This window comes from Mesocricetus auratus, unplaced genomic scaffold (assembly GCF_017639785.1).
Source record: "Mesocricetus auratus isolate SY011 unplaced genomic scaffold, BCM_Maur_2.0 Super-Scaffold_100010, whole genome shotgun sequence".
NCBI classification, from domain to species: domain Eukaryota; kingdom Metazoa; phylum Chordata; class Mammalia; order Rodentia; family Cricetidae; genus Mesocricetus; species Mesocricetus auratus.
The window spans coordinates 19,010,626-19,022,815 of NW_024429194.1; the positions used below are offsets into that span (position 1 = coordinate 19,010,626).

Genomic DNA, 12,190 nt, shown 5'->3' on the forward strand with positions numbered 1-12,190 from the left:
CACTCCTTTAATCCCAGAGTTTGGGAGGCAGAGGCAGGCAGATCTCCATGAGTTCAAGGCTAGCCTGGTCTACAGATCGAGTTCAGGACAGGCTCCAAAACAATACAGAGAAACCCTGCTTCGAACCCCCCCCCAAAGAAGTATGTTGTGTTCATTTGCCAAGACTGCCCAAAACACCATACATGGAGTAGCTTAAGCAAAAGACACATCATGCATTGTTGTGAGATGACAATCCTGGAATGAGGATGCTGACAGACTTTTTCCTCCAAGGCCTGAAGAATGGGTCTGTACTAAGACTCCCTCCTTAGCTGGTCAGGCTACCTTCTCTCTGAGTGAGGATTTCAAAATCCTCCCCTCCCCTTCTCTGATAGTTAATTAATGGGAGGTGTCCTTCTGTATGCTGTGAATATATGTTTCTCTTATTAATTGATGAAAAAAGCTGTTTCGGCCAATGGACAGGCAGGATATTGCTAAGCAGGAAGTACATAGGTGGGGCTACCAGACTAGGAGAATTCAGGGGAGAGAAATGCAGAGAGTAGCCGCCAGGGAGACGGCATGTAGCTACTGGGAAGGTAGGATGCTTGAGCATTCTCTGGTAAGATAAGGCCATGCGGAAATACATAGATTAGTAGTTATGGGTTAATAATTGAAAGAGCAAGCCAGTAAGAAGCCTAAGGCATCAACCAAACAGTTTATAATTAATATAAGCCTCTGTGTATTTATTTGGGACTAAAGGGCCGTGGGACCTGGTGGGACAGAAATTCCATCTTCAGTTAACTCCTCTAGTTTTTAAAGATACCCAGCAGATGAGATTTGGGCCTCAACTTAACTGGTTACCTCCACAGAGACTGACTTTATACCTTCTAAGTAAGATTACCTCCCATGGTTCTGGGAGTGAGGGCTTCTACATATGAATGGGGGGTGGGGCTACAGTTCAAATCCTAAGCCTTGTGTAGAATCTGCCTGCTAACCATTGCTCAGTTGACTATAAGGAGAGAGGTAAGACCAGGAGTCTCTTTACTCTGGAGAACCCTGAATAATTCTGATTTGCTTGCCAGAGTGATTGACAGGTGCCACAGGCCTTCTTCAAAGCTTGGTTACACCTATGGAGGCTGATAGGAGTCAATGGGGCTTGCAGGTAAAAGGATCTCTTCTGAGGCCCCTCTCCTCGTCTCCCAAGCCAGTGGGAGCCATAGGTGTAAATGGCAGAGCTGTGGTACTGCAAAACAAGTAGGGGCTGCTAGCTACAATGCACCCCGATCCTGTGGGTATCTCACAGAAGCTTCTGGAAGAGGTCTGGGACACCAAATGTCCTAGGGTGGGCATCCCCTAGGACATTGTTATCTGTTCATTCTCTGGGGCTTTAGGAGAGACTACCACGATGGAGGACAAACAACCATGGGCATGCCAGACTAGCCCTTGCAGATCTGTTCATTGGAGGGTGGTGTCATTGCAACTTCTGAGCAGACAATCTTCACGCCCAGCTGCAGCTACCCTTCATATGGAGATGCCATTACCCTAGCTCCAACTGGACATAGGACCGCCCACCTCTCCTAATCCCATAGAGACACCTGCAGGCCAGGATACTTCATCAAGGTGGCCCCCTAGGGGTCACAGGCACTTTGGCGATTGCAGATCTCTGCAACTACACAGGCTGGATAGGCCCTGCATTGTAGAAAGTGGCTGTTCCTTCTGGGTCCTTCCTCTCCATCTCAACTTTAGTCACGGTGGCCCTGCTGGAGAGGAGCCCCACCCGAGTTCCCTGCTCTGCTTTGTGATGTCCTGAGGGTTCAGAATCCACGCTGCAGACTGTCCTTCCCTGGGACACAGCATAACGACAAAGGGCAGATAGTTACAGTCACATAGGCAGGACTGGGCGGGGTTAAACAGGTTACTCCCCCCACCCCACCCCCTACACAAACCCCCGCTCTTACAAGGGATCAGCGGGTATACACAGGTCTCAGCTGCCCAGAACAAGATTGCCACATGATTCACAAGTGGCCCAGAATCCGAACATTGGTGGGGCTGCTGGGTTGGAGCAAGACATACATTGCCTTATGCCCAATGCTCAAGGCTCCTCTCCTCTGCCTCCCTCTGGATGGCGAACCTTGGTGGGCTCGCCCAGGATTCAGGCTAGAACACGGGAGTGAGGGAATCGCGCTCTCGTGGATGAGATGCAGAGGGTGAATTCACTGAGTCTGCCTGGTCCCTGAGTTCTGTGAGGCTAGCTGCTGCCCAGGCCACTGTTCTTAAAGCCTGCAGGGTCCACAGGAGAGTTGTGACCCGCAGCGCGGCAAGGTTAAAGGATCTGACTGCAAACACAACTCCCACCTCCAGAGGGCAGCCCAAGGACGCGGATAGAGCAAAGCCCAGGAACTACCCACTTGTAGAGGAGTTATACTTGCCTATGGAGTTCTGTTACTCTGAACTGAGCACTCTCTGCTCATCACTTCAAGGAGAGATCATGAAGGGGTTTAGTTTCCAAGTGGTTTGTAGATCTAAGAATGAAAGCTAAAACAGCTTTCCCAGCCCCGGAAAACTCACCAGAGGAATGCTGCATCAGAAAGGCAAAGATTCATTCACACACACACACACACACACACACACACACACACACACACACACACACACACACACACACACGGGGGGGGATAGCAGAATGCACAAGAACACCGTGGACTTTGAATTTACAACTTCTCTTCCAGAGCTAGGGTTGTAGCTTAGTTGGTAGAGTGCTCGCCTAGCCTAGCATCCCCAGCTTGATCTGCAGCATCTATGCTGCAGCGGTAAACAGGCCTATAACCCTGGCCCTCAGCAGAACCAGACAGGAGGATCAGAAGTTCAAGGATGGCCTATAACCCTGGCCCTCAGCAGAACCAGACAGGAGGATCAGAAGTTCAAGGATGGCCTATAACCCTGGCCCTCAGCAGAACCAGACAGGAGGATCAGAAGTTCAAGGATGGCCTATAACCCTGGCCCTCAGCAGAACCAGACAGGAGGATCAGAAGTTCAAGGATGGCCTATAACCCTGGCCCTCAGCAGAACCAGACAGGAGGATCAGAAGTTCAAGGATGGCCTATAACCCTGGCCCTCAGCAGAACCAGACAGGAGGATCAGAAGTTCAAGGATGGCCTATAACCCTGGCCCTCAGCAGAACCAGACAGGAGGATCAGAAGTTCAAGGATGGCCTATAACCCTGGCCCTCAGCAGAACCAGACAGGAGGATCAGAAGTTCAAGGATGGCCTATAACCCTGGCCCTCAGCAGAACCAGACAGGAGGATCAGAAGTTCAAGGATGGCCGGGTGTTGGTGATGCACGCCTTTAATCCCAGTACTTGGGAGACAGAGGCAGGTGGATCTCTGTGAGTTCGAGGCCACCTGATCTACAGAGTGAGTTCCAGGACAGTCTCTAAAACAATACAGAGAAACCCTGTCTCCAGAAACCAAACAAAAACAAACAAACAAACAAAAAAACAACAAACAAAAACCAAAAATGAAAAGGAGGGGGAAGAAGAAAGAAAGAGAGAAAGAAAGAAAACTTGTTTTGACTAAGGGACATAGTTTGGAAAATGAAAGGGGGTCTGGAGAGAGGGCTCAGCAGTTAAGAGCACTTGCTGCTCTTGCTGCGGTCTGGGAGCTTAGTTCTCAGCATCCACTTGGTGGCTCACAATCCAGGGGATCTAACCCCGTCTGATCTCCATGGGCACTAAGAACACACGAAATGCACATAAGTACACGCAATAAAAAAGTACTCCTACAGATAAAATACATTTTTTAAAGAAGAAAGAAAACCAAAAGAGAAGACAGAGAGAGTGGGAGAAGATGCCTGTGACACATATAGAAAGGGTTTGTGTATGGAGCATAACACAAATTAACCAGCAAATTTCCCAAGAAAACAAGCAGTAGGTGCCACTGGGAACATCACAAAAGCTTACCACCCACCCATGACATTTGTGCCTCCTCACTAGTGACAGGAGGCCAAAAAGGACAGATAGACTAACTACCAGTGATGGTGGAAATTGGTTCTTCAGCTTTGGAAAACAGGCTGCCCAGCAAGTGCTTCCTTGAGAGCCCAGCAGTCCACTCATGGCAAGTGCAATAGACTCACAGTTTAGCCTTTAAACTTCCTGTAAAATCCCTATTGCTGTGTATGTCATATGTTGGTTGCTCTCAATTGTTTGCAGTACAAATGGTTACACTTAGAGTCTGTGTGGTGGAGCTTGTCCCCACAACTCAAATGGTTGGGTGGTAGGGAAAAGGCACTTTCAACTTTGTAGGAGTTGACAAGCTACTCCACAGCAAGGGACTGGGTCCTTTTCCAGAGGACCAGTCCAGGAGATCTGATGCCCTCTTCTGGCCTCTGTTGGTACTGCCCTCACTGGTACACAGCTATATATGCAAGCAAACACTCATACACATAAATAAATTTCTTTATTTTAAAGAAAAGATTAGCAGTATAAATCATGGAGGAAATGACTGGTAAATTGACTTTGTAATTTTTGGGGGGCCTCTAGTGACAGACTTTATTTAAGGCAGTTGGATGATCCCGTCCAGGTCTTCACTGCGGATAAGGGAAAAAGCAGCTAGATAAAACCGGCCTCAAAGATCAAGTGACAGATAGGAACACTGCAGTTTTGTGTTTGACTACCAGCGGAAGCAGGGAGGGCATCTGGAAAGAAATTCTTTTTAACTTTTTTTTTCCTGGTAGAATTTCAAAGAATAAAAACATCTGTAGAAGAGTAGATCTTCTGAAGAAAAAAAATAAACCAGAGACACACATATTGTTAAGGAGAGTAGAAACTACTTGGCCGAACAGATACGCTCTTTCTGGAATCACAGAACAGATGCGCTCTTTCTGGAATCACAGAACAAATGTGCTGTTTCTGGAATCACAGAACAGATGCGCTCTTTCTGGAATCACAGAACAAATGTGCTGTTTCTGGAATCACAGAACAGATGCGCTCTTTCTGGAATCACATATAATGTCTCCGAGGTTCAGGACTTGGGAATGGCTTGAATGTCCTTTGTATCATGGGAGCACCCTGTGCTGATTCCCAGGGTTGACTGTGCCACCTTCTGGCTTGCTCTCCGGGGCCTTACACCCGTTTCATTCCTCTCCCCATGAGGCAGGCAAACACTGTCATGACCATTTTGGGGTTCACCTCTACCAGGTCTTCAGGAAGGGCATACACTCTTGCACCAATTTTTCGGGCCATGGATATGGCTACTTTGCATTGTTGAGTTTCTCTTCCTCATCCAGGTTTTCTGTCTTTTTTTTTTATACAGGGTTTCTCTGTATTGTTTTGGAGGCTGTCCTGGAACTCACTCTGTAGACCAGGCTGGGCTCGAACTCACAGAGCTCTGCCTGCCTCTGCCTCCCGAGTGCTGGGATTAAAGGCATGTGCCACCAACGCCCGGCTGAGGTTTTCTGTCTTTAGATGGTCATAGTTTATGCAGCCTGGTTGGTTGAATAGCATCAATGAGATCCAGAACCAGGAGGCTGGTACTGATCTTCGGGTCCTTGAAGCTAGAGATGGATGAGCTTTTCTGAGCATCCTTCAATGTTTCATTCACCCAGTTGACAATAATGTTATCATTGACCTTCTGTCCATCACCAATATCTTCCAGCATATTCAGTGTGTACCTTCTCATTAGCTGCCAAAGTGTGTTTTTTTTTATTGAGATCTTGTCCATCGATGCCAACCAGGGAAAATTTGGCTTAATTCTTCCCCAGATCCACTGCACAGTTACAGTTCTCAAGCTTTTTCATATTGCCCCCCCCCCAGCTTAGGTTATGGAGGTTCGTTTACTCTGTTCCAGTCAACAGGGACTTTGGTCTTTTCGTAGAGCCGGAAGATGATCAGGGCATCTGATAAGTCACTGTACAAGTAATTGACTCGAGGGTTAACCCCAAAGGAGTTCATCCAGTTCCAGAATGTCTGCTCTTCCCTCGTCTCACCTTCCAGAGCCCCCCCAGTCGAAGTCCTGGTTCTCTGGCTTATGCAAGGCAGGGTATTTGTTAAAGAGGTTGGCAATGAAAGCCAGCTTGGGGTTCCCTCAGACAACATCGGTGGCTGTGACAAACTGCCGGCAGCCCAGCCTCTCTGCCCGTTGCAACATGCGTTCTGCCCTCTGGATGCATCCTTATCCCTCAGTCCTGACATGTCAACCACCACAGCGGGAATTCCTTCTTCATCTCCTTTTGGAGCCACCTGCTCCAGCACGTGGTGATACCCTTTCGAGTCCTTGATGTCAGTGCTGAAGTTGGCGATTTTGTTGCAACCTGCATTTTCCAGGTGGTAGTTAGCCCACCGCTGCGGCAGGTCTTCAGGAGACAACTTCATCAAGTCCTCCAGGCTCTCTCCTTCTCTCAGAAGAGTGACCAGAGCTTCATTTCTGCTGAGGTCAATGTCAGCAAACAACCCAATCTTGATGACTTGACACAAAAGTCCCAGGACCAGATAAGGCTTCCCCTCCTTCAGGTCCTCGGCCCCTATATTAACCACATGGCACCCAATGGCTGAGGCAGAGTTCAGAGCCAAGTTCAAGTTTTCCTGAATGGTGAAGGGCGTGAGCTTCTTTTTGTTGACTGTTCTCTCATCAATCGTGTCTGGCACTGACAGGTTGATCATTTTACAAGGAACGATGCCATCCCCCACAGCGTTGAAGAGGTCATCGGTATTCGGGTTCATGGGGACGACATGCCGACAGTCGAGGTCATTCTCCAGGGCTTTGTTTATCCAGTTGACGAAGGCGTACTCTTCTTCCTCTGAGTAGGAATGCTGGTGCCAACACTGGACTGCTCGGAGGTACCACCAATGCACAGATCCCTTCCTTTTTGTTGGTAGCTTTCTGGAAGGTTTTGGCAGCCTCAGTGTTTTTCAGGCCATGGAAGACCTTGATAAACTCATCAAAGCCAATCTTTCCATCCTTGTCCAGATCACCCATGGCCCTCAGGTTTTCTGTGATTTATCTTACTCGGTATCCAGGCAGGGGCAGGCAGGCAGCCTTGAACAAGTTGTTCAACTCATCGCAGCTGATGTATCCGTTGCCATCGGTGTCAACTTTGGCAAAAGCCTCTCTAAGCTCCATCATTTCCTCATCAGACACTGATCCTCTGGCCATTTTCACTGCTTAGGTGAAGACCTTATAGAACAACTGTCCTTGGTGGCACGGCTGTGTGATCAGAAACACTAGTCAACTTTGTAATTTTTTTAAACTTCTGTAGGGCAAAGGAAACCAAACTCAAAGCTAAAGACAGGCTACCCAACAGGAGTTTTTTGTTTTGTTTGTTTTTGGTATATTTGGCACTGGACCCAGGATCTGATCAGCACAGAGGAAGGGCCTTCAATCCATAAGAAAACATTTCAGAGGTGCTGCTGAAATCACTCCATCTAGCAGTGCCTGGATGCTCACTCATCACATCTGGCTATAGGCATGCTTGCAAGACCAGCACCGTGCAGACAACACCAAATCCTATTGTGAACATGAGGTGTGGTCTGGTCTCTTTGGACTACACTGTAGTTAGTGTACACTGAGTCCCTGCATGACTGGACCTACGTTGTCCTGTTGGAACTGGCTGCCTGGAGGATGTACCTTCTCAGGCATTCTCTCTCTTTCTTTCCTTTGTTTTTTCGAGACAGGGTTTTTCTGAAGCTTTGGAGCCTATCCTGGAACTGGCTTTGTAGACCAGAGATCCAACTGCTTCTGCCTTCTGAGTGCTAGGATGAAAAGCGTGTGCCACCACTGCCCGGTTCAGGCATTCTCTTTCAAAATGAAGACCTTTCAAATAAGGGATCATGTTCATATCACCACGCTTTGATGGAGTCTTGCTATGAAGGTACTTTTCCTATCTTCCCAGTGCAAACCAAGCAAGCTTTCATCTTTATTTCAGGCAGCTCCCTGACAATCACAGCTGTTTCACCCATACCTTTTCCCATAAAATAAGTAAATGTTCAAAAAAAGCTTGATAGGATCTGATAGTTTGGTCCTGTCAAAAGCTGTAGTTCTTTACAGCCGGATTACAATCATCATTGTGGCTTCTTATCACGTTAAAAACTGCCAATATGACATACACAAATGGCATTCCATTCTTGCTTTAATCCGCATCCCCTGACCACCTTGTGGGTTTTGTTGTTCGTTGTTTTCAGAACAGGATCTCTTGTAGTGGAGGTTGACCAGGCTCTTGCTATGCAGCTGAGGAGAAAAGGCGTGTACCAAACTTGGCGGCTGGGAGGCAGAAGCAGGTGGATCTCTGTGAGTTCAAGGCCAGCCTGTTCTACAGAGTGAGTTCCAGAACAGCCAAGGCTACACAGAGAAACCCTGTCTCAGAACAAAAGGTATGAGCCACCACATCTAGCTTAAAGTGTAGCCTACACTGGCCCCCAGATGATCCTCTTGCTTCATCCTCTTCAAAGTTTGTCTGTGTGCACCACTTACAGCCGAGAGGCGAGGCATCTCCTTGACTCTATCAAGCATTTCCATGTCGTCCCTGTGTTTCTCATGCCCCACAAGCCATTTAGAGCACAGAATAAGATGGAAGTTTCTAATCTGCTTAACAAAACAAGAACAGGATAGCTCACAGAATCCTGAGGAAAACACGACTTTTTAAAAGAAGTACGGACTTAGTTTTGATGTTAAAAAAAAGGCTAAAGAAACTCTAATTTTTTGCATAAGATGTGAACATGGTCAGCCTGAGAGTGGAGGGCTCTTGTAAAGAGAGGAGGAATTTATTGGTGGTAAGAGCCTGCATGGTAATTTACTAAGACTTCCTGTGGTCAGTGCCCACAAGTGACAGCTTGGCCACTCCATAGTCAGACATGCAAGATGAGAACAGCAGTTGAGAACATCTTTCCTCACCCAACTGATTTTCCTGTTTACTAATGAAAAATTCCCTTGTAGGCAAATGCCTAGGTAGGAGTTCTAATTGACCTTGGTGACTGTGGGTGATGTAAGCACTTGTAATAACCCTGGCAGTGTTTACTCAAAGCACAAGGATCCCCTTGACCCACCAGACTATTTCTAAACATTTGTTTTAAGGACGGAAATAAGGAAGCACGGATCGGAGCATTATTTATAAACAGTATAAACAAAAAGGATAGAACCCTTGCCTTTGGGACATCTGAAAACTCTGGTCATTAAAATTAATTGATGTATTTTTTTAAATGTTAATAGTAATTTTAAATTGGAAACATTATTTACAAAGTAGAACAAGCCAATTTTTCTTTTTGAAACATCCATTATCTATGTACCTAAGGACAAGCTAAAGTTTGGACAGTATGCAGCAAATGAATGCTAAAAGTTTTTAGTGCTAGGAATTAAGGCTCTTTGTTTTATTTTGTTGTTTGCTTGTTTACCTGTGTCTTGCTCAGTTTGCAGAATACTTCCATGGTGAAATAAGTTTTTGTTTTTTAGAGTGTGTGTGTGTGTGTGTGTGTGTGCGTGCGTGCATGTGTGTGGTATGTGTGCGTGCATGTGTGTGGTATGTGTGCGTGCATGTGTGTGTATGTGTGTGTGTGCATGTGTGTGTGTTCTTGCGTGGGGATGTGTGCCACAGCTTGCATGTGGAAATCAGAGAAGAATCTCCTACCTTGCTTGAGGCTGTGTCAGCGTTCAAGTCCCTCCAGTCTCCTTTGGGATCACAGGTGGGCACCATTGCGTCCAGCTTTGTGTGATTTTGGGAGATCATGGGTCTGGGCCAAAGTTAACCTGTAAGCCCCACTTGCCCAAGGACAGATATTCCTGAAATGCTGGAGGTTATTGTTTATGGAGGAAAACAGGCCACATTCATTCACTCCACTAAACAATTTTGACTCATCTGCACCAGATGCGCTAGATTACATGTAGGCTGGAAGTACTTGGGAAGGAAATACGTCAGGATGTACACTTGCCTCTGATTGGATATAGAAGGGAAGTATGCAGGAAAGATATACCTCAGGATATATACTTGCCCCTGATTGGATCTGGTTGGAAATATGGTGGCTTTGTGAGTTTGGCCCTTTTAAGCCCATGCAAAATGTATCCCATTGCCATTTTCTGGGAACCCAGGAATGGACCTAGGCAGACTCCATCATCCTGGCCAGTATTTAATCAAAGTTTGCTTCAACTTTGGTTTAAAATTGTGGAACTGGCCGGGCATTGGTGGTGCACACCTTTAGTCCCAGCATTCGGGAGGCAGAGGCAGGCAGATCTCTGTGAGTTCGAGGACAGCCTGGTCTACAGAGCGAGTCTACAGCCTCCAAAACAATACAGAGAAACCCTGTCTCAGGGGGAAAAAAAAGAAAAAAATTGTGGAACTGGTCTTTCTTTTGAATCTCATGTTTAACAGTGCCTTTAAGCTTGTGCAGAGAGTGATTCACCTACCAAGCCATCTTCCTAGGCCAAGGAGTTGTTTTAAGTAGAATTTTGCATGACAACAGGAGATAAAATGTCACCCCAGTTAATTATCTATCCATGGAGGGCTGAATAGTCAGGCTATGGTCACTGACATATTAATAACCATTAACAAATTAAATGCACGCTTTCTGAGCGCCTAATGAACACCATTTTAAGCATTAGAAATTCTTTGACTATGCTGACTTATGAAAATAGAAAAGAGGAAATTTAAGATAAATAAAACAGGTAAAAAGAAGGAAGAGAGTAAGCAAAGGAGGAGCCAGTGCTCAGCTGAACTGAGCTCACCTCCTTAAAGGTCTCCCAGGCCTCCCTGTGCGCCAAGTTTTCCTTCTAGGACCCTGTCATCCAGCAGCCAGGTTGAGCACCAAGAGGCACTAGAACATTCCTTTTTTTAAAAAAAATTTGTTTATTATTATGTATATAGTGTTCTGCTTGCATGTATACCTGCAGGCCGTAAGAGGGCACCAGATCTCATTATAGATGGTTGTGAGCCACTAAGTGGCTGCTGGAACCTCTGGAAAAGCACACAGTTCTCTTAACCTCTGAGCTATCTCTTCAGCCACCAAACACTCCTCCTTTTTAAAACTGCAAGTAAAGTCCTTCCCCACATTACCAGGAACCCTCTGCTCTGTTTGGAACAAAGGAAGAAATCCTTTTTAAAGGAATTGATCAAATGGGTGGCTTGGAAGAAAAGAAAGTAGATGGGCATATTGGTTCAGTGTCAGGTCCCAAAGAAACTCGGGACAAATGACTAACTGAGGTGCCTATTAGGAGAAAGGAGGGGAGAAGAAGAATGGGGAGGAGAACATGAGGGATCAGAAAGATTGACTCCGGAGAGGAATAGAGGAGAGCAAGAAAAGAGATACCTTAATAGAGGGAGCCATTATAGGTTTAAAGAGAAATCTGGCACTAGGGAAATGTCCCAGAGGTCTACAGGATGACCCCAATTAAGAATCTAAGCAATAGTGGAGAGGCTACCTTAAATGCCCTTCTCCTGTAATGAGATTGATGACTACCTTATATGCCATCCTAGAGCCTTCATCCAGTAGCTGACGGAAGCAGAAGCAGAGATTCACAGCTAAGCACTGAGCCGAACTCCTGGAATCCAATTGCAGAGAGGAAAGAGAGATGAGCAAAGGGGTCAAGACCATTCTGGGGAACCTGCATAGGACCAAACAAGGCCCTCTGAACGTGGGTGTCAGTTAAGAGGCCTGGGTAGCCTATGGGGCCTCTGGCGGTGGAACAAGTATTTATCCCTAGTACACAAATGGACTTTGGGAACCCATTCCCTATGGAGGGATACTCTCAGCCTAGATACTGCGGGTGAGGGCCCTAGGTGACAGACTTTGATGACTTTGATGATCCCCCATGGAAGACCTCACCCTCCCTGGAGAATGGATGGGGGTGGAAGGTGGGGGGAGATTGTTGAGGGGCATAGGAGAATGGGAGGGAGCAGGAAGTGGGATTGATATGTAAAATTGTTTCTAATTTAAATTAAAAAATGTATCAAAGCGGATGTTGGCTGCCAGGCAATCTCAGCAACGGCACTACCGGGAACAGAGTCCTGGCTCCACTCAGTGCTTTTCATCCCCACCCCATACCCTCAACCTCTTCCGCCCAGAGCTTCCCTTCCCTTCACCCAGCTTCTCCTTCCTACGAAACCCAGACATTTTGGTTGCATGCTGTCTTGGTTTCTTGTTCTCTCTTGGCCTCTTGTTCCTTGTTTCCTCTCGTGGTCTGTTTGCACCATCTCCTCTCTCCTCTCTCCTCTCTCAGCTGTGTTTGTCCACACACC

At 46.7% G+C, this 12,190-nt stretch overlaps 1 pseudogene; it reads right to left on the minus strand.

The window, feature by feature from the left end:
- Positions 1-4,414: 4,414 nt before the first annotated feature.
- On the minus strand, positions 4,415-9,655 carry LOC101837090 (annotated as a pseudogene).
- Positions 9,656-12,190: the final 2,535 nt, after the last annotated feature.